The following is a 21656-nucleotide window of genomic DNA, read 5'->3' as shown; positions in this document are numbered from 1 at the left end:
ATACAGCTAAATTAAGGCCTCTGCAAACAGGACCGGCATTTGTATGCACAGTCGTATTCTTCTGTACTCCTCCTTTGTCACAATCGACTTCTTCTTCACCCGCTTTTGCCCATCTTGTACTGCTGCTCCAGATCTTTGCTTAGAAGTGGCTGATTGTAGGCAGAAATGTGACTCCAGCACTTTTCTCTCACTCCCTTTAGTCTTCAGTTTTATCTGAAATCTGGTAAATGGGATGGATCCCAGTTCTCAGGCTGATTTCCAATATGGAGGCTTTGTGTTCAGGAAGATTTGCCCATGTCCCGGACCCTCCCTGACCTATTAAAAATTCACCCATCCTAATTTCTGCTCACTCAGGGACCCCAAATCTTAGCAATCTGTGCTTCTGTGGCCTTGAGACTTTTGTAACAGAAGTTTTCTCAAGAGCACGTGTTCAAGAAAAGTGGACCAAATGGTGAGTTTTCATGTCAGCCCCCATTTATATATCACAAATGCACGTAAATGACTATGCATTTCCAATGACCACCTCCCAGATACGCCGCCTCTCATCTAACAATTTATATTCCTATTTATAGAGTTTTGGGGGCATAGTGTGCATCACATTGAGCTGCCTACCATGAGGTCAGAGGTTCAAATACATTCTCAACTCCTGGGTAGAAAGAAACAGCTTTCTGCTCCTGTGAAGATGAAGGGGCTCAGAACCCAAGGGGGGTGGTTCTTCCCCATGTAACAGTGAGTGCCATGAATCAGAATCTCCTAGGTGGCAGTGAGCTTTCTTGAGATTTAAAGAATACACAGCAACAATAAAGAAGAGGGTCTATTTTTCTTTCAGAAATAAACAAAAGTAAAACACCAAATATTCAATAGTGGCTGCTAGCGATCACGTTAGATTCTGTATTACACCCAGCACACTTCCCAATGAAGTGCCATACGTGTGTGAAGCATGAGGTGATTTTTAGCCAGACAAAGGTAGGCCTGTGATCTGGAGTGACACAATGGCTGTGTAAGGTTTAAATCCAGCAACATCAGGGAGGCGTCTCTGGACACGCTTGCTTTGATTCTCTTGTCTTTGCCGCAAATAATGCTGTTTGAAGATTGGATTAGTGCCTTCAGATTTTTACAGCAACTTCCAATATTTATCAGAGCTACTCTAAATGAATCACTCTGATAGAGTCATAATTCATTCTAAGTACCACATTACCTGAAGTTAACCCAGCCCAGAAAATATCGAGTGGAGTTCCTATGGAAATATGAGTATTGCATGAGAGCAATGATACTGCCTTGCACAAAGAAACTAATTGATGGCAGTAATATTTTAGAATTACCGCTGCGTGTGGGGGTCGCAAGATATTTTCATCACAGTTTTGGCATTTGATGACCTTTGATGTACAAACTAAAATACAGTTGTTGTTTGTCAGCCTATGGATAATCCAGGTTATTTATTTCTTTACTGGCATACTTGCTAATTTAAGAAAATCAATGAACACATTTAAACAGTAGGAATGTTGCAGGAGCTCTCTCTCTCTCTCTCCATATATATGATATTAACAGGGGATCATGTAAGAAGAATGCAGTGCCCACCGATCACAAATTATGCAGTGGGGTTTCCTACAGTTGGGGAAATCGCTGGGTTTGGCCCATTTGTCGTGCAATGGACAGCCTCCCCTGGGTCAGCCGCCTTTGTGATCATGGTGCCTCACTTGCCAGGGAAGTGTGGGAGCAGTAACTTCGTAGAGTCATTGGTGCTCATGAGGCAAAGCTGTAGTACATCAGGGGAAGCAGGCTGCTCCTGGAAAGTTTAGTCACTATGAGAAGGATGTGCTGTAGTCCAGGGGTAGGATTCCCTGATTCTAAAACAAACTCAAAGAGCTCTGTACATGTGTAACAGGAAAGACAGGGCACCCAACATTGCAATCACAATGACCTGGGGGAGCAAGCTCTGGTCGGCAAACAGGGTCGTTGGCTTTAATGTGTTAAGTTAACATCACTATCTGTTTGTGTTCAGAAAAGAGTCGACTAATCTAGATGCTCAAAAGGGATATGCAAACAGCTAATTACTGTCAATCAAAATGTAAAACCACGGCATCAACAGCACTCCCTGCCACCAAGTCAGCTCTGACTCATAAGGACTCTCGAGCAGAACAGGATGGCCCCATGAGTTTCTGAGATGCAACTCTTCAAGGAAGTAGAGAGCCTCTCTTTTCTCCCTCGAAGTGTCTGGTGGTTTTGAACTTCTGCCCTCCCACTAGCAGCCCAACTTGTAACCCTCTCACTACCAGCGTTCCAGTAACCATCAAAATACCATCCAGAAGAATGGGCAGCCTGCCGGACACAGAAGCCGTACAGTTGGTAGCAGCTGAGATCCTTTTGTGAAGTAAATTGGTAGGCTAGCTTAGCTGACAGCATTAAGGCTCCAACAGCATAACTCACTCTTCTTCCTCTCATTCTGATCATAATGTTATTTCCCAAATGCTTGGCACCACTATAAACTGGTGAGACGATGCCTTCTTCACTTATTCATCCACGTGTACATTTTAAAGACAAATATTTGTTGTCAAACCTTGCTGGATCCTTCTCTGGGCAAGCTTTCCAAGCCTTCTCTCATCGAACAGAACAACTCGCATCAAATCAGGAAGACCAAAGAAGAGTCCATGCATTTGAAATGTGGGGCTGGAGAAGAACATTGAAAATAACCGTGGACTGCTACCAACCCATCTGTCTTGGAGGAAGTACAGCCAGCGAGGAAAGGACAGTAACACTCCATCTAACATGCGTTGGACGTGTCGTCAGAAGAGACCAGTCCCTGTAGAAAGACATTCTGCTTGGCAAAAGAGAGGAAGGCCCTCAAGGGGATGGGTTGACACCGGGCCCCCAACAAGGGGCTCAGGCAGAGGAACCATTGTGCGCATGGCGCACGACCCCGCAGTGTTTTCTTCTGTGGGGCATAAGGCTGCTAGGAGTCGGAACCAACTCCGTGGCCCCTGACAAGAACAACAGCCCCATTTGCAGCATGGGTGGGCCTGAGTTTGCCAAGGCGACACACTGAAGCGGGATTTGGGTGTCCCAAGGGAAGTCATTATTCTGGAGCAACTATCACTGGGAGCCTCCAGGGAGCACAGCTGGAGGGAGCTATTATTGTTTTTTATCTTTTATTTATTTATGTTTGTTGAGGGCGAGTGCAGCCCCCCACTATCACAAATTATGCAGTCGAGTTTCCCTCATTTGGGGAAATCTCAGGGGTGAGATGGATAAACCTCACCCTGGGAAAACCACCTTCCTGATCCTGGTATCTCCCCTGCCAGGTAAGTATGGAGGGAGCTTCATAGTAGAGAACCCTTCAGGTGGACAGGTAAGGACTAGTCTTTGGTGCTGCGGGCAACTGGGATTGATGGCAGTTTCTGTAGACCTTGGCTTCCACCGTGGGAGCCTCTGACTTCTGCATTCAAACAATGCTTCATCAAATGACTAAAAGCAGCATTTCTTCTCTCTACTCCTTCCTACCTCAGTATGGTTCATCTCTTTTGTCGCGTGGAGAGGTCATTTTCATTACAAACACAGAAGTCATAGTGAGGAGCTGAAAACTGCACAGGAGCAGTCTGATCCACCACCACCCTCCCTGCAATATATTTGCTTTGAACAAGGATCAGAAAAACAAAGGAACGTATGAGAGCCCTGGTAGTATAATGGGTTCGGTGTTGGGCTGCTATCCAACAGGTTGTGAGATTGAAACCACCACCAGCCATTCCTAGGAAGAAAGATGAAACTGTGGGTTCCCATGGGATTCACAGGCTCAGAAACCCACAGGGGCCATTCTATGCTGGGATAGGCTCACTGTGAGTTGGAATTCACTCAATGGCTGTGAATTTTTCTGGTTGGTCAAAGAAAAGAAAACTTTGAAAAAATAATGATTTTCTCTCTTCTATCCAGATGGTTAACCACACATTCTTTGTGGTCAAAAGGGCAAGATAAATAAGGATGTACTGCATTTTAAGCCATGTTGATTTTACCTTGACCCGTGTACTTCATGTCCTACAAGAAGTAAGGAGTTCCCCGGGAGTAAGTTATTTATGGAATTCCCTTTCACAAGTTGCAGAGAAGTGCCTAGTAATCCCAGGAGAGTTTAATGCCATCTCATAAGAGACCAACATCCTCTATCAGGCGTAAACTTGTTTTTTGATTTCTTCACAATTTTAAGCTGTCAGGAGATTTCTTTTTCCCACCAGATTTCAGGATCTGCCTAGTGAGCTTGGGCGTGTTCTCGGTGCTTTGTGTGGGGAGAAGTTTGAAACCTTCATCCTCTGTCTGAAAGGAAGCTAGCAACCCAATCAAGCATCATTACTACTCCAGACTCATTCCCCACATGTTAGAGAGAATGACGGATGCGATTAATGAGGATCATTTAGGAAAAGGGGTTGATGCAGCCCTGATCTGAGGAAGATACAGTAATCAGAGTGTGCAGATGGGTTGAAATTCTACAGAAGAAAATGCCCCATTAGCAGTTCAGCAATTAAAGCCATTTCTTTGAAAAGCAGATGTGCACAGTTTTGGGTTTTTTTGGTTGTTGTTTTTAATTGAATATGGTGAATGCTTGAAACAAATTGTAAGGAAAAACAATCGGGGTAGTTACCAGTTGATAAGTCAGTAAGGCAATACAGTGGTGACTGGTGGTGAATTCGATGTTGGATTTTTCAGTTTGCTCAACGAAAGCCTTACCTTCCATTCGCCTCTTGCCTCGCACTTGGCTTTCTCACTAAGATTAAAATTAAGCTCTGCTATTGAGGACCCTTTCCTGAGCATCAAAAGACTGATGGAGACCTGGGCTTGCTGAAGTTGTTCACCAAAATGTTATGAAGGGATCACAAGTTAGGAAAAGCCTTGCTCATAAAAATACAAAGCAAACAAAATTTAAAAACCAATGAAACCTAAAACAACGCTCTCCAACTTTTCGGTTCCAAACTGTGAAAATGCTAACCTGAGATGTCAGTGAATTGGAGTTGGGTTCATAGTCTCTTCAAAATGTATTGTCTTGGGGTGAACAGGACATGTACAGGCTGTCTGTTACATGTCTCCTACAAACCAATCATTTGCCACCATGTTGCAGACAACTTGGTATGTATCTTTATTATAACGTTTCTTCAGATGGAAAAAGACGGCACCATTACTCAGCGGATCCCGTTGGCCTCTATTCCAACTTATGGCAATGCTTTGGATGGGTTTTAAATGGTCTTGTTTTGTCATTTCCAAAGTCGATGAGTCTGAGAAGGAAAGCTGTTACTGATGCCCAAATAAGTGTATGCATTTTGCTTCGCATTATTCATTTTCATTATTTACAACTAGGCTGTATCTCTTGGCAGAGAGCAGAGCCTTCCGAAACAGTACATTCCCGGTGGTGTGTGTATGATTTAAAACATATGAAGAGTTTCATTTCATTCCGGCTTATCTGATTTCTGTCTGGTTTTGAGCCATTTGACCTATGTGGATTTGCATAGCTATTAGTAAATCCAAGGGAAGGAAAACAAAAGACATACACAGGACAACTAAGAAAGAAGAAAAGTTCTCAAGCAAATTTCAAGGCAGGAAATGATCTAGAAATTGGTGCATTGAGAGCAAACCACGGTGGTCGGTTCCCTTCATTGATGGTGCGGCGTGCTGCCTTCCTGCCTCAGGGCCTTATCAAAGGTAAAGAGTGCCTGGGACAGGCTCTAAATCACACTGACCAATTTCAAGATGCTACTGAGGTCTAAGCCTTAAGCCTTCTGCCTGGACTGCAGTAGTCAGGCTCCTTTCCTATCTGTGGTGTGTCAGAATGTTATTCTTGACTCATTTGGTGCCCCGTTTGGACTTGTGCCCAGGGGCAAGTTCTCCCTGTTTCCCACTTACTGTGTCTCTGGATGTCTCCCATGCTTGAAGAAGGGCCTTGGTCCATACAGAGTCAATAGAAACTTTTCAAAGGCACAGCCTTTTTGATTGCTCTCTCAGGATTCATGACATACCTGCCATACCTTAGACAGGCATCTTGCATGGACCATTAATTAACCGTGTTTATCTTGCGTTCAGAAAATCTCTAGGAGGAAGGTGGAAGGCAGAGGCCAATTCTCAGCCAACCCAGATCTGAGGTCAGGCTGAAGGGCAAGCCTTTTGCGTTTCTCAGAACTCCCTTCTACAATTTCATTTTTGTGGAAATGTTTTGATGACAGATACATTTCAAGCAGAGAAATGCTCAAATAGCTTTGTGTTCAGCACCACTCATTCTAATTAATGTTGAATCAGACTATTTTGATGATGGCATCACGATTTGTACTGAAGTCTTCGATATTCTCACGTTCTTGGAGTGCCCTGTGAATTTTTGGCTTCAATGCAGGGAAATTCCCCATCTTTGAAGGCATACGTTTCCCTGGAGGCCACCTCAAAACACCTTTGGTTCACACTTTAATCAGTGTGTGTGATTTTCTTCTTTCTGTAAATCTTTATCATCTCTCAAATTGTTACAGAAATCCTGCCTTGATTATTATTTTGTTTGCCACAAGAATGTCTATATTCTTAATGGAAGGGATTATAAGGTATTTCTGCAAGAGTTCAGCAATTCTCTCAGAAAACTAGAACAAAACAAAACAAAGAATAAATCATTGAAATCAATGATGCTTATACACAGGCAGGTCGCTAACAATCAAGGCTGATTTTACTCATCTAATAAAAACAGGTTTTGGTGTATTATGAGTCTGGCATTTTGTTGAGTGCTGACAGAGGTGAACCAGGCACTCCTCCCACCATCAAGATTCTGTGGTGAATGGAACACTACTTTTCCAAAGGGAATTTTGCTACAAATATATCCAAGAATCTAGGGGAGCATAATGGGGGACAAAGTGATAGAAACTTCGTAGACATAACTGAACATCTTCGGGCAGCCATCGTCCAAGGGGGAGCTAGGTGCATTGGGATAACCTAATTTACAAGGGCATGGTTCTATGTCCTACTTTTATGCGCAGTAATGGGGGTTTGCAAAGCTCATGAGCAGCCATCAAAGGGGAAACTATTGGTCTTTCTTCATCTGAGGGAAAAGAAGAGTGACAAAAATTGAAACTATGTGAAAACAATGAGTCCAATAGAAAAATGGATTCCATAAACTTCAGTATCCGTAACCCAAGACCAGAAGAGCTAGACAGCACCCAGCTAACATCACCACTGAAAGGATCATATGAGAAGGCCCTGGGAGGAAAATGTGGGACAGAGCTTGAAAACATGGCAGAGAACAGATTTACTAGTAAGCTAGAGATGGATGGATCCTCTGAGATTTGACCATTTGTCACTCTTTCTGTCTGGAACTGAGCTAACCCCTGTGTTAGAATAACTAGCCATTTAACATGAAAAGGGCAGCAAGGATCCAAAGATAATGCTGGGAGGGTCAGGTAAGAAGGAGAAATGGAAACAGGAAACACAGGGAAGAAGTAGGATACGCAGTGGTCCATTGAGGAATTGCAATGGATGAGTGGATTCAGAGCATGTGAGTTGAGTGTCAAACTACAATCTGCTCTCCCACCTTTATCTAATTCAAATACACACAAGCAAAAGTTAAAACTATAGGTATGTGGGGGTTGGGGAGGGCCACCTACAGTGTGATATTCCTAAAGCAGAGTGTGCATCTAGTGTCCTCGTAGCAGGACGTCAACTACCCTTTTAGCGGAGTGGAGGTAGTGGTTAAAGAACTTAACATTAAAATCAAAGAAAACCTGAATAAAGCCACATGAGGTATATTAACTTTGCTTAATATAATCAATACATAGGACTCAATATACAGTATATGTTTTTAATTAAGATTCTTCTTGGCTTAGTGATTATGCATTGGGCTGGGAGCCACAAGGACAGCAGTTGAAACCACCAGCTGCTCCTTGAGAGACAGACAGGGCTTTCTAATCCCATAAAACAGTTACTGTCTCAGAAACTCACAAGGGTAGGTTGCTATGAGTTGGCATCAACTCAATGGCAGTGAGTTTATTATTATGATGATTATTTTGTTTTGTTTTTAATGGCCTGATGGAAGTGTGTAGCCATATGGTTTTAAAGTGGCATAATCTAATCTGCTAAAAATAATTTGTACTCTTATCTCCAGATGGATTGGTAGCCAGAACCAATCCAAACTTGTTACAGCCAAGTCAACACTAACTATTGGTGACCCTGGTATTATGGAATACAACTCCACCATTGGGTCTTCCTGACTGTAGCCTTTAAATGTGCAGTTTACCAGGTCCTCCTGTGGGCCTCTGGGCAGGTTCAGTGGCCTACATTTTGGCTAGTAGTCAAATGTAAACTGTTTGTACCTGTTAGTAAGGGCTATTCCTGACTGCATATACTTTGAAGACAGAAGAAGAAAGAAAGAAAGAAAGAAAGAAAGAAAGAAAGAAAGAAAGAAAGAGGGAGAGAGTAAAAGAAAGAAAGATGTAGTATGAGAAAACAGAAAGACACCAAAATATGAGAGGGTGGAGGAGGCACGACATTTCCCCCCAGTAGTAAAAACAACAATGTCTATATTATTTTCTGTCCTTACATTTACATGGACGTGTTTAAAAAAAAGAGGGAGAGGAAATTAAGGATTTAGTAGAACTCATCTATTTTACAATTCTGTCTACACCCAAACTTGTCCTATAAATGTCAGTGACTTGCACCTCACACAGAGTCAAATGAAAAACACTTTGCTTGCAGAATGCAATCCTATTTGAAGGAAACTGTGCTAAGTGCAGAAGGAGTGTTGGTGTCATAGTATTACTCATTGGGCTGAGATCCTCAGCGTCAGCAGTTCAAAACCACAAGCTGATTTGGGAGAGAAATATGGGGCTTTCTAATCTCATAAAGAGTTATAGTCTTAGGAACTCATAGGAGAAGTTTCACCCTGTCCTGTACAGTCACTATGAGTCAGCATTAACTTGATGGCAGTGAGTTAAGGGATTTTGGTTTTTGTTCTGTTTGGGTGTAAGTGCTATCAATTAGTGTACAATTTAAAACTCATAGAAAATAGAGACATCAACTCAATGCATAAAGAGATGCCTAAAAGCAAATTCTCAAAAAGATAATAGTGATCCATTTGTGTGTTAGGATTTGTGGGGATTTTTTACTTTCTTCGTTACACTTCTGTGTTACTCTTAAATTTAAAAAAATTCTTAAAGAATCCAATGCTATATACTACATGGTGTGCTGTGTGCCAAATATATACAAGGCAAAAATAGATGTAATGTTTGCCCTTATGACCATAAGACACCTTCAACCACCAGAAATAACATAGGCAGCTGGAAAGAAAGAAGAGCAGATGTTTGTTTGTTTTAATGCAAATCTATTCAGTACTGTCTAGGGCAGTGGTTCTCAACCTTCCTAATGCCACAACCCTTTAATACAGTTCCTCATGTTGTGGTGACTCCCCAACCATAAAATTATTTTTGTTGCTACTTCATAACTATGATTTTGCTACTGTTATGCATCAGGTGACCCCTGTGAAAGGGTCCTTCAAACCCCTTTAGGGGTCATGACCCACAGGTTGAGAATTGCTGGTCTAGAGATATTTTATCAAGAAGCCGTTGAGAGATGTGGACCTACTGGATGTCTAGAACAGTCCCGTAAAGCATGGCGCCAAACCAGAAGACCTCGGAAACCACAGGTAACCAGAGGGAATTGCTATCTTTAGACCTTATGATAGACGCAGCCTTCAAGGGAGTTTTAGTGATTTGTTTGGCTCGAGGATTGCTTCTGTGGCTCACAATGCTTGCAGGTAAGTCTTTGTATGTGTTTAGATTTGTACTCCACTTGACCATGGGAGAGAGGTGGCCTTGATACAAAGAAATGGACCAGAGACGATTATTTTTAGTAAATGACACTTTTATAAAGCAGCAATTTTTCAAGTTAATCTAAGGGATATAAAATCCAGGGTGGGGCTTGACTTGCATTGTTACAATGAAGGAAAGATTAAATTAAAGGGGCAAACACAGGAAACATGACTATGAATTATGTATCAGGATTATTTTCCTCGGGGAGAGAAGTTGGCCTTGGTACTATTTGCAAAGCACATGTTCTCTTTAGGAAACTAAACTTTTGAGAAAGGCTTTAAAACAAAATGTCATGGGTACATCCTTTTTCACAAACTGTTAACAAATTAAGGAAAATTCAAAGAAATAGTGATGTCGAATCAATTTAAAGGAATCAAAATCAATGCTGTAAAATTTCATGTTATTATTGAAGACATTTTCTAGCTAACTTATGGAATTAGCAACTTTATTTATCTCAGATGATTTGGGGTTTTATATTTCTGCCATTAAATCACAACAATGTGAATGAGGAGGAGAACCGCACAGGACAATAAGCTGTGACAAGAAATATTTTGAGCTCAGACCCTAGGAAGAGTTATTTAGCAAACATTTCCATCTGAGTCTTTTTCCCCCAGATCGTTTTATATCTGAGTAAATGAAACATACATGGAGATTTGATAGATAATATTAATAATCACCTAGAAGTGATAGACATAAACAAACACAAAGGTAATTTATCTATAGAAGTCTAGAGAATAGACTGAACTAATTTTGCAGTGCTTCTTTGAGGAGGAAAAACTTAAGCAAATTTCCAGGAAAGAGTTTCCCCCGTAAATTGAGTGGCGCTTGTATTTGTAAAACCTGTTCTAAACCACCAGGGCTGCTGGGATGCGATCAGCAGTTTCCCCTGCATCCAGCCGCTGCCACCCAGTCAGATGCACAGAACAGAAGGGCCCCTGTGCGTTTTCCAGACTCTAAATCTCCACGGGGTAGAAAGCATCCTCTTGCTCCTGTGGAGCAGCTGCTGCTGCTGGGTCCGATGGAGTCCGCTCCAATCCACAACCACCTTATCTCTGCCCAACAAACCGAACCACTGTCCAGGCCTGCACCACTCTTACCAATTGCTCCTAGGGTTGAGCCCATTTTTTGTCAGGCCTGCGTCAAAAGATCTCACTGGGGACCTTCCTCTGTACCAAGCAGATCCTTCACCAAGGCCTGGTCCCTCCTGCCATCGTGCTCCAAATACGTAGGGCCATGTCCAGGGTAGCGCCTCCTCTTTCCCATTGCAAGTGCCCTCCAAGCCGAGAGGCCATTCCGCCTGCACCGCCTCAGCCAAGGAGCTGCTTCCACTCCTTGGGTTTCCAGTATCTGACAATGCTCAGAAGCTCTGTATAAGGTCTCCCTGCAGGTACATCCTCCAGAGGGGGCTGTCACATCCTGCCCTTGCCTATTCTTCGTCTGGAAGCTCCGCTGAAGCCTGTTCACGTTGGGTGACCCTGTTGCCATTTGGAATACCAGTGACAGTCGCTCCGGGCATCACAGCCACACACAGGTCAGCACAGTAAGACAAATGGACCCACAAGTGCTGGGTGGAGCAACTGGGGGTTTTGAATTGCTGTGGTTAGCCACCCACCCGGGCTCCATTGATTGCTTATTTAACATCCACCTGATGGGCTGGTCCCTCCACCTCTTGAATAACTTTTCACAGCCTTCTATGACTTTGGGGCCTGCTGAGAAAATTTAAAGAGCTAGTTGGTCAATCCAAGAGGGAAAAAGACCAAAAGCCTCCGTTTAGGAATCAGCGTGCATGCAGTCCAATGTAATCATTGAAACACTGAGCTGTGGAAGTTTACTGTAAATTCAAGTTTCTCCCTGCCCTGAGCTTGCTTTGGGCGGGGCTCCTGCAAACTGAGTACGGTAGAGCCTCCTTTAGCTTACTGGCTCTCTTCCTTCTGGCCCTCCTTGCCTAGCCTCTGTCTCCTCCATGGTGGAAGCCTGGTAAGGAGAGACAGTACGTCGCTGAACCCATCCACTGGTAGTTAAATTGAATTTTGTCCTAGTTGCTGGGCTCCTTAGAGATTACCTTATTGAATGTTTCTCACTGCAGTGACTTGTCTTTGGTCGCTGCCCCAGACTGCTGTTCTTAAGGCAATTACCATCTTTTTGCTTCCAGGAAAATGTTAAAATGTTATTGAAAACCACCTTGGGGTGACACGCCTCCTACACTTTATATGTTTGTCTGGGGGATTGGGGAAACACATGACTTTGACCTGCCATAGGAGAAGGTCCAATTTCCATCGAAAGGTAGCCCTCGGCTCTGATGGTACATGACTCTTCAGTTAGCTTCTCACCCAGGCGTCAGCCCTCCAGGCACTGTGTCCTCAGAATCCAGCCACGTGGCACCATGTCCAGGTGGTCTGCTCCAGGGAGCGTGGCTCCTCACAGTGAGTGTGCTCCGAGAAGACCTTTCCTTTCCTCTCCCCAAGAGGGATGGGCTCTGGACTGGAAACGTTTACAAGTCTTTCAGATAATTTCCCTCTTCTGCACTCTTGTGCCTTAGTTTTTAATATCCGTCATGAGTACTAAGTTTCAGAATATTATGATTTCCATGACCTCTTCTGAATGTATTGCTAAGGTGGTGTAACGTAAAACTTTATTGGCAACTCTTGGCTTAGGACCTCACTTTCCATCAAAAGGAAAGTTCCTCTTTAAGATCCTATTTGAGACCTGTTAGTATGGTGATTTTTGTTAAGTTGTGGTATCAGTTTCAACTCTTGGGTAATCCCAAGTGTAGAGGATGTATAACTACTGCTTAGGATCTTCTGTGCCGGTGGTTCTCAACCTTCCTCAGGCCACGATCCTTTAATACAGTTCCTCATGTTGTGGTGATCCTCAACCACAACATTATTTTTGTTGCTACTTCATCACTGTCATTTTGCTACTGTTATGAATTGGGTGACCCCTGTGAAAGGGTTATTTGACCCCCCAAAGGGATGATGACCCACAGGTTGAGAACCGCTGTTCTGTGCTCTCAGAGCATCATCAGGACTGTCTTTCAGGGTGTTTCTGGGAGGTTTCAAGTGCTAATCTTTCAGCTAGCAGTCTCACACTTACCCAGTTTTGCTAACTGGGATTCTTTGATCCAATATATTCGCATATGCTGCGATGAGTACATAACATAATGTTGCATGTACCCTTTCTCTACCCCCTCATTCCTCTTTGCCTCTCACACACACAATTTGCCTCTCTCAGTAGTATGATAGGTAGGTTTATTGTACTAAACTAGCCAATAGGAACATGTGGGATTAATAAGGTCACAGTTTGGAGTGCAAAGAGATAAATGACTTGGAAAGCCCTGCCTTTCTGTCTCTTGCTTTCTGGTGATTGGACCAGTGAGTGGCTGCTTTAGCTAGTTCTCTACCTCAACTTGTCAGCTACATTACCTGTGGGACAGCCAACCCGTGGATTGTGTCACTAGAGCTTGAGGCTTCTTTGAGACCTGCTTTGCCACACTGCTGGTGTATACATTGCTTGAGCTTGAGGCCTTCAGAGCCTGTCTTCCTGTATTGCTTGAGTTTGATATCCTATCCAGCCTGCTTTGCTAAGTTCCTGAACTGCTGACTGCTGGTGACCCCGCCCTCCTGTTTGCAGCCTATGGCTGGACTGCCTGCATTTCCCTAAGGGAAACTCACCTGTCTGCTTCCTCAACCTTGGACCCAGTATATTAACTGTTCCATGGAAGTGAGTTTAACTGAGCCCTCTGTACTGCTGTGTGGACTAATTAGTCGTTATATACCTTAATACCATATATATGGTTATATATATATATGTATATATATATATATATACACACACATACACAAAATCATATGTGTTCTGGTTTTGTTACTATAAAGAACCCTGTCTAACACAATCAGTGTCTTCTCTTATTTTATAAGAACCTTGGAATTGCTTCTTAATGAAACCCCTATGCTAGGCACTGAGGATGCAGAATGAGTAAAGCTCATTTATAATGGGGATCCCTGGTAGTGTAGTGGTTACCCATTGGGCTGTGATCTTCATGGTCAGCAGTTTAAAACCACCAGCAGCTACACAGCAGATAACCTGGTTTCCTACTCCTGTAAATAGTTACAGTCCCAGAAGTGCACAGGGGTCAAAATGAGTCAGCCTTGACTCAATGGCAGTGATTTTGGAGCCTTATATGTTAGTGAATTAAACATCCATGTAGTTCTTACAGACATCAATCAGTCTTGTCATGTAATGGGGATCTACTAACCTTAGCCAGGAGCCCTGCTGTCCTCATGGGTTAACAGTTGGGCTGCTAACTTTAAGGTCAGTAGTTCAGCTCTACCAGCCTCTCTGTGGGGGAAAGATGAGACATTGTACTCCCATGATGAGCTGCAGTTTGGGAAACTCACACGGGTAGTTCTACCCTGACCTACAGGGCCATTATGAACTCAATGACAATGAGTTTTTGAGTTGTTAGACCAATCATATCTAGGGTGGTAGACCAAAAAGTGCATCGATAGAATATGTGCAAAGGATACCATATTAAAGCTCTATCAAGTACTTGGACAAAGAGCTATAATAGAGGGATATGGCCAAAGATCTGGGATCTGGTAAGGACATTTAACTTAGTCTCTCTCTGCCCACCATAAGTAAAACTAACTCCTTCAGATAACAGCATTCTTGGAGCTATGGAAGAAAACATGGGTGTAAAATCATTTTTATGCTGTTGTATTTATCTGACATTAGGGTTTCCTGCTTCTTATATATCCTTTCTTCAACTACTTTAAATGTATAATATGCTTGGTAATATCTCCTTTGGCAACTCTTACCATAGTGATTTTAGAAAGCCAGCCAAATAAAACAGCTGTAGATGTTCATCGAGGATAATATTGTTTACCCGATTTCAGACTGTTTTTGTTAAAACTGCATTGGAGAGATAACTTAGTTCAAGTTTCCACATAAAAACATTTTGTTTTTCATAAAAATTCAGTAAAAAAAGGAATCTGAATTGAGTGTCTTATGATTGTGCAGATGAAAATGTGCAAGCTCCAAGGAATTCACTCTTGAAAAATCAGTTCAATTGGAAGGGAAATGGTTACTAGTCAAGAATCGATTTAAAATTGGATCAACTTCAAGGCCAAATAATAACTTTTAAGAAAATAAAACAATGATTAAGAGAAAGGAGAGAAATGTTATTTAATTCTATAGCCCAATGCAACAGAGTCCAAGATTTTCCCCCAGGTATCGGAACCTCTTGCTTTCCCTGAGTGCAAATAGCAATGTTTCTACGGCCTGTACTACTTCAAGACATATTGTACTTATTGATTACAAATACTACTGTCTACACTGATTGTTTTACATGTGCATGTGCTCATATGAACACTTTAGTATTTAGCATTACTTTCATCAGTGATGTCATTTCATGGTACACTTTGATGAGAGAGGTAGCTATCAATGACTTGGTATACAGAAAAGATGCCGACTACATGGGCTTATATATTTCGTGTTTCAGAATGTCTAAGAGTAAATTTCACCGTGGTTATTGTCCTAACTTGAACTACTTGGGTTGTCTGGGGACTTGCTAGCGAAGTTGCAGGAGTTTTTCCAGATATTTCGGGTGACTGGAAATTGAAACCACATCTGTTTATACATTTTAAATGTGCTTTTGAACAAAAGTTCCAAGCAAACAATTTTGATACACTTGAAATATGTAGATGACTAGGATAATTATCTTAATTTATCTGAAAACCAAGAATTATGAGGTTTAAAGACCCCAACCAAGCTATTTTTGGATTCCCAGGTTCTAACATTTTGAGACTAGCCCCACACCTTGGTTAGAATCTTCTGTTTCTATGTTTAAGCATCAGCAGGAGCCTTGGTGGTATAGTAGATACATATTAAGCTGCTGATAGAAAGGTTATCAGTTCAAAACCACTCACCTCCTAGGGATAAAGAGGAAGCATGTTTACTTCTGTAAAGGGGAATGAATAACAGAATTATAGGCGAATGGATATATTAGATGGCATAAGACATGGATAATAATAATAATACTTTATAATGTATGTAACATAACAATAAGGGCTCCTGGGGGGTAGGGTTGGGCAGGGAGGGGGTAAAAGGGAGCTGATGTCAAGGAGTTCAAGAAGAATGAAAATGTTTTGAAACTGATGGTGGAAACAATTATATAATCAAGCATGATTTAATTATTACAACAGCTCTAAGAGCTCCCAATAAAACTATTTAAAAAAAGAGTTACAGTCTCAGAAACCCACAGGGGCACTTCTACCCTGTCCTATAGGGTTGCTGTGAGTCAGAATGGATGGGATGGGGACAAGTTTGACTATTTGGTTTAGGACTACAGCTGGAAATTAATATTTACAGGGTTTCAATCCATAAAGGAATCTATAAGCAGCACATTGCCCATTTGTGCAATGTGTTCACACTTCTTTGCATACTTGGCAGTCAATGCATATTTTGAATGCCTTCCATCCTAGGAGACACACCTTCCCAGACAAATTGGGACTGGATTTGTTGTAATCCACAGGGCTTTCCTTGGCTAAACATTGGTCTTTCTCCTTGCTTTGTCTTAGTCTGGAATCTCTACTGCTGCCTCTCCACCAGTGCAGTCGCCGATGGTATTTGAAATATTGTTGTGAGGTGTCGGTCGCCGGTGTGGTTCTGATTTATTGAGACCCTGCGTTCAACAGAATGCAACATTTGACAGAATGAAACATTTGCAGATCCCGCGCCATCCTTGCACCTGTTACACTTGAGGCCATTATTGCAGCTCCGTGTCAATTCATCTTGTTGCAGGTTTTCCTCTTTGTCTCTGACCCTTCCTTTTCCTAAGCATGATGTCCTTTCTCAGGGACCGGCCCTCCTGATAACATAGTCAAAGGATGAACAATGAAGTCTTGCCATTGAGCTTGCATGCAACAATCGGGCTGAGTTTCATCCAAAACAGAATTGTTTGCTTTTCTGTTAGTTTGTATTCTTTGCCAACACTGTTTCTCAAATGCATCAGTTCGTAATTCCAAATACAGAGTCTAGTAACATTCAGCAGAGGCATAGCTGAAAGACCGGATCTAACCTCTTCTCTAAATGGGGCACACTTGGCTAAAATAATATAGCAAGGTTAGCTGATTCGCCTACCAAATAGAGTCTGATAAAAAGAAAGGTCAGTAAAAAGACGAAGATATTGAGACTTTTTCAAAGTGCCTATCCTCATTTCTCAGTTACTTCTAAGTATTTCAAACAACCTTGACCTTTTGGGTTTGTTTCATCCACCAAAGAGCCAAATGTTAGGGTTGACAGAATCATTCTCTTCTGATTCTTGTCCTACTTCTTTGTTAGGTCTTACTTGGCTTTTATTTTCTCTTCTGCTTGCCATTAGAACGTTCCTTCCATTCAATATTCTTTTCTGAGTCCTTTCTTTTATTAAGTCTATATATTTTTCATATGATGACCTTATTTATCCTCATAACCACAGAAGTTAACTCTCTGCATTAATAGACAAATATATGACACCATCGCCGCCCTTTTCCCAAACCCTAGTTCTGCTGATCCAACTGCATACCAGCTGGTTTCCATTTGGATAGCTTATGAGTGACTCACACAAGTTTAAGATAAATAGATTTTATTGTAACAGCAGAACAAATCCCGGGCACCATTATTTATGGGCAATCACTGAACTTGAAGTAGTTTTGTCAGTTTTACCTTCCCGACACATGGGATTTCTGACCACAAGGTAATTAATTTGAAACCAGGAGTTTGATAAGTGAACTCTCACGATCAATTCAGTTCTATAAATCTTAAAAGAATATCTTCCCTTCATCTTATTTTTTTAGTGTCCAAAATTTAATAATATGTCAAAATGTGAGGACCTTTCAACAAACTATTCATTCTATGTTATTTTTCACTGTTTCTCATTCACATCACATCATCAATTTTCTGCTTACCCAATTATGTTCCATGGTTGGTTGATTACAGTTCATATATAGCCTCCCCTTTTTCTATTGCTCCATTTGTTGACTTGCAAACACAATACCAATTAAATATACCCTTTCACCTACTCTGCACCTGCTCTTGATTAGGTGGCCATAACTGGTAGTTACATAATCTTATGTCAATTTGAGACTTAAGAGTGAAAGAGTGGAATTTAGCCTGTCAATCAGGTCACAGCTTGATGACCTCATTTGGAGGCAGGCAGGACACATGCTCATTCTCTGTGAGACATTCCTTCTGAAAAGATACAGGAAGCTACACTAGAGCCCTGGAACTGAAATAGCCATGTGGAGACCCATGCCAGTGCTGAGATGCTTCCACTGCCACTGGCTCCACAAGACTTCCCACCCACTGGCCTTTGATCTTCCTGCATTTGGCGTTATTGCATGTGTTGCATGAGTCTGAAGAGAGCTTTATAGATTTGTATCAGACATATGGGCTAATATCAGACTTATGGACTTGATCTGGACTGGGCTGGGATGTTTTCTCAATATTTAACTGCTCTTGTATATAATGCTCTTTCTTATATACATTTGAGTGTCCATGAATTTGTTTCTCTAGTCTACCCAGACTAACAGAATACAAATGAAAACTACACAATTGACCTATCTTTAAATCCATGACAACTAATCTCAGGGAGATCTCAAGTGTTGCCTGTCAATTACATTTCATTGCTACATTAAAATCCCATCACAGCACATTACCACATAATAGGTGACTGAAAGCATCAGGGATTTATTCTTTCTGGGTTCTAAAGGCCAGAAATCTGGCATCCAGCAGGGCCGCCTTCTGTGGGACATTTTAGAGAAGAACCCACGTCTTGTGCTTTCTGCTTCAGGTGACATTCTGGGCTTATGGCTCCATCATTCCAGTCTCTGCTCCCATCTCCCTGTCTCCTCGGTGTCATCGTGTCTTCTTGTCCGTCTCTGCCTTTGTTTTAGAGGAATAGTTGCCATTGGCATTAGAGACCACCCAGATTACCCAGGATGATTGACGATTTCTTATTCTAAAAACCCTTAACTTAATTTCAGCTCACAATATATTTTGTCGTTTCACAGAGAAAATAAACACAATGCAATCTCTATCTTTTTGTTTGTTTCTCTAAAGTGAGTTGTCCTGCTGTGTGGACTAATTAGCTGTTGTATTCCCTCTTGCTATATAAACCTACCCTTTTATATAAATATAAAATCATAAGTTTCCTGGTTTTGTTTCTCTAGAGAACCATGCCTCATAGAGCTACCTTCAGGCAATGGATAACTTTGCACAATTTATTAAATCTAGGGGGGGAGTGAGACCACACTTGTGACACTATCAAGTGAGATAACACCAAAATGACTGTTCATAAATATTTTTGTGCAGTTGTAAGCTGTATAATAACAGAGCACATAAATGTGTTATTTCTAATAAAAATCCTATGTAGCTAGCTATAACACCAAAACACATTCTAAATCCAGATTACACAAATCCAAAACGGTTGGAATTTACTCTGCAATTTCCCTTTCACAGAGCTGTCATTATGACCTAATTACAATGACCGTGAGAGCCGAGTGCTTCTACCCTCCAATCCAAGCGCTCCATGCTCTGGGCCAGTGGTCCAAAGCAATCATCTCTAACCATTCCTGATGTTAGTACACTCACTCATTCAATCCATCCACTCAACCTATATTTATTGATAAGGATTATGAGCCAGACACTCTTCCAGATGCCAGGGGTATGCAGTGAACCAAGAAGACCACCCCACCCCCCAACACACACATGGCAAAAGCAACAAACAAACAAGCTCAATTCTATCCTCACCATTACATTCAAGTGTGAGGAGAGGGGCCAACCCATAATACAAGTGAGTGAAATGTGTAGTAGGCTTGATCATGAAAGTACGCTTAAAAAAATGGAAGCTGGGTAATTGAAAGAGTTGAGGGCAGAAGACATGGCAATTTTAAGCAAGATCATCTGGGAAAGCCTCCCAAGGTTGGCCATATGATTGCAAAGACCCAACAGTGTGAATGAGGAAAACAGAGCTATCACACAGGTACTGGAGGCAAATGAAACTACTGATGCAAATAAGAAGCAGCCCTGGGGGCGCAGCAATCAGGAGTCGGGCTATGATCTCCAAGGTCAACAGTGGGAAACCAACAGCCACCCTGCTCAAGGAAAAGACAGAGTTTTCTACTCTCATAAAGAATTACAGTCTTAAATAATCACATCATTGTGAATGCAGGGGACTGCAGAGTGGAGACCCAAAGCCCATCTGTAGGCAACTGGACACCCCTTACTGGGGAGGAGACGAGCTAGTCAGGGTGCAAGGTAGCAAAGACGAAACATACAACTTTCCTCTAATTCTTGAATGCTTCCTCCCCCGACCATCATGATCCCAATTCTACCTTATAATCTGGTTGGACCAGAGGATGCACACTGATACAGAGAGGAACAGGAAACACAGGGAATCCAGGAAAGATGACCCCTTCAGTACCATTGGTGAGAGTGGAGGTTGGAGGGAAGGTGGGGTAGAAAGAAGGAACCGATTATAAGGATTTACATATAACTTCCTCCCTGGGGGATAGACAACAAGAAAGTGGGTGAATGGAGATGCTGGACAGTGTAAGATATGACAAAATAATAATAATTTATAAATTATCAAGGGTTCATGAGGCAGAGGGAGCAGGGAGGGAGGGGGGAAAATGAGGAGGAGCTGGTATCAAGGGCTCGCATGGAAAGGAAATGTTTTGAGAATGTTGATGGCAGCAAATGTACAAATGTGATTGACACAATGGATGTATGTATGGATTGTGACAAGAATTGTATGAGCCCCCAATAAAATGATTAAAAAAAGAGTTATAATCTTGGAAACTCACAGAGCTAATCTCTGCTCTGTCCTATTGGGTCAGTATGAATCAGAATTGACTTAATTGGAGAAAACATTTTGAAAAAAAAAAGAAGTTTTGATGTATTCAGAAAACATCAAAGAGCTAAATGTCACCAAAGCAGAGAGAGAAAGAGGGAGCATCGTTGAAGATGAAATCACTAGAATTTTGGGGGTCAGGATGTATAAAACGGTTATCCAACATAGTAGCTACTATGGTTAATGAGCTCTTAAAATGTGATTAGTTCAAGCTGAAATTGACTAGAGGTTTAATATGCACATAGAATTTTGAGAACTTTGTATGTACAAAAGGATTGTAAAATATCTTATTAATAACTTTTATTTCATTTGTTAAAATGATGCTATTTTGGTTCAAATAAGGGATATTATTAAAACTTTAAAAAGTAATTGAGTGACTTCATCTGCACATGCTCTAAGCATCGGTGTGACTATTGTTTTCATTGCTGCTAATATTTTTATGATCACTGATTTGTTAAAATCTTCTAGTGTTTCAGCTTCAATATTATAATTAGTATTTGTAAACCTCCATTAATAACCTTTAAAATGAAGTAATAAAAGAAAATAGAAAAAAAAATTACAAGGCTCAGCAATGTGGTGACCAGTAATGTAATTCAATGTGACAAGATTTTACAAAGCAATTATATTGTTAGTATTCTCATAATCTAGCAAATAATTTAAATAACCTACAACTATAATAATCACATATTATTCTATAATTAAAAACCGCTAATGAAAATGTCTAAGAATTCTCTATGTCTGGTACAAGCGGAGGTCACAGGAGGTCAGATTCCAGGAGCTACTGCATGTGGTGGCCCCAACCCCACTGGTAAGAGTATCCCCCAATCTAATTATGCTCCAATATTTACTGAATTTCTTTACTAGGAAATAGACTTAAGATTCAAAGATGACCAACACCACAACCTATTCCTTGGAGGAGTTTGGTAGGGGTGTCTGACAAACAGGAAGCAATTGATAAA

The 21656-nt window shown here is 41.5% G+C and overlaps 1 pseudogene; it reads right to left on the bottom strand.

Moving 5' to 3' along the window:
• Positions 1–3164: 3164 nt before the first annotated feature.
• On the bottom strand, positions 3165–3307 carry LOC142461829 (U1 spliceosomal RNA; annotated as a pseudogene).
• Positions 3308–21656: the final 18349 nt, after the last annotated feature.

This window comes from Tenrec ecaudatus, chromosome 11 (assembly GCF_050624435.1).
Source record: "Tenrec ecaudatus isolate mTenEca1 chromosome 11, mTenEca1.hap1, whole genome shotgun sequence".
Lineage (NCBI taxonomy): Eukaryota > Metazoa > Chordata > Mammalia > Afrosoricida > Tenrecidae > Tenrec > Tenrec ecaudatus.
The sequence above is the reverse complement of the archived record's forward strand: the minus strand, read 5'-3'. Positions and strand labels throughout refer to the sequence as shown.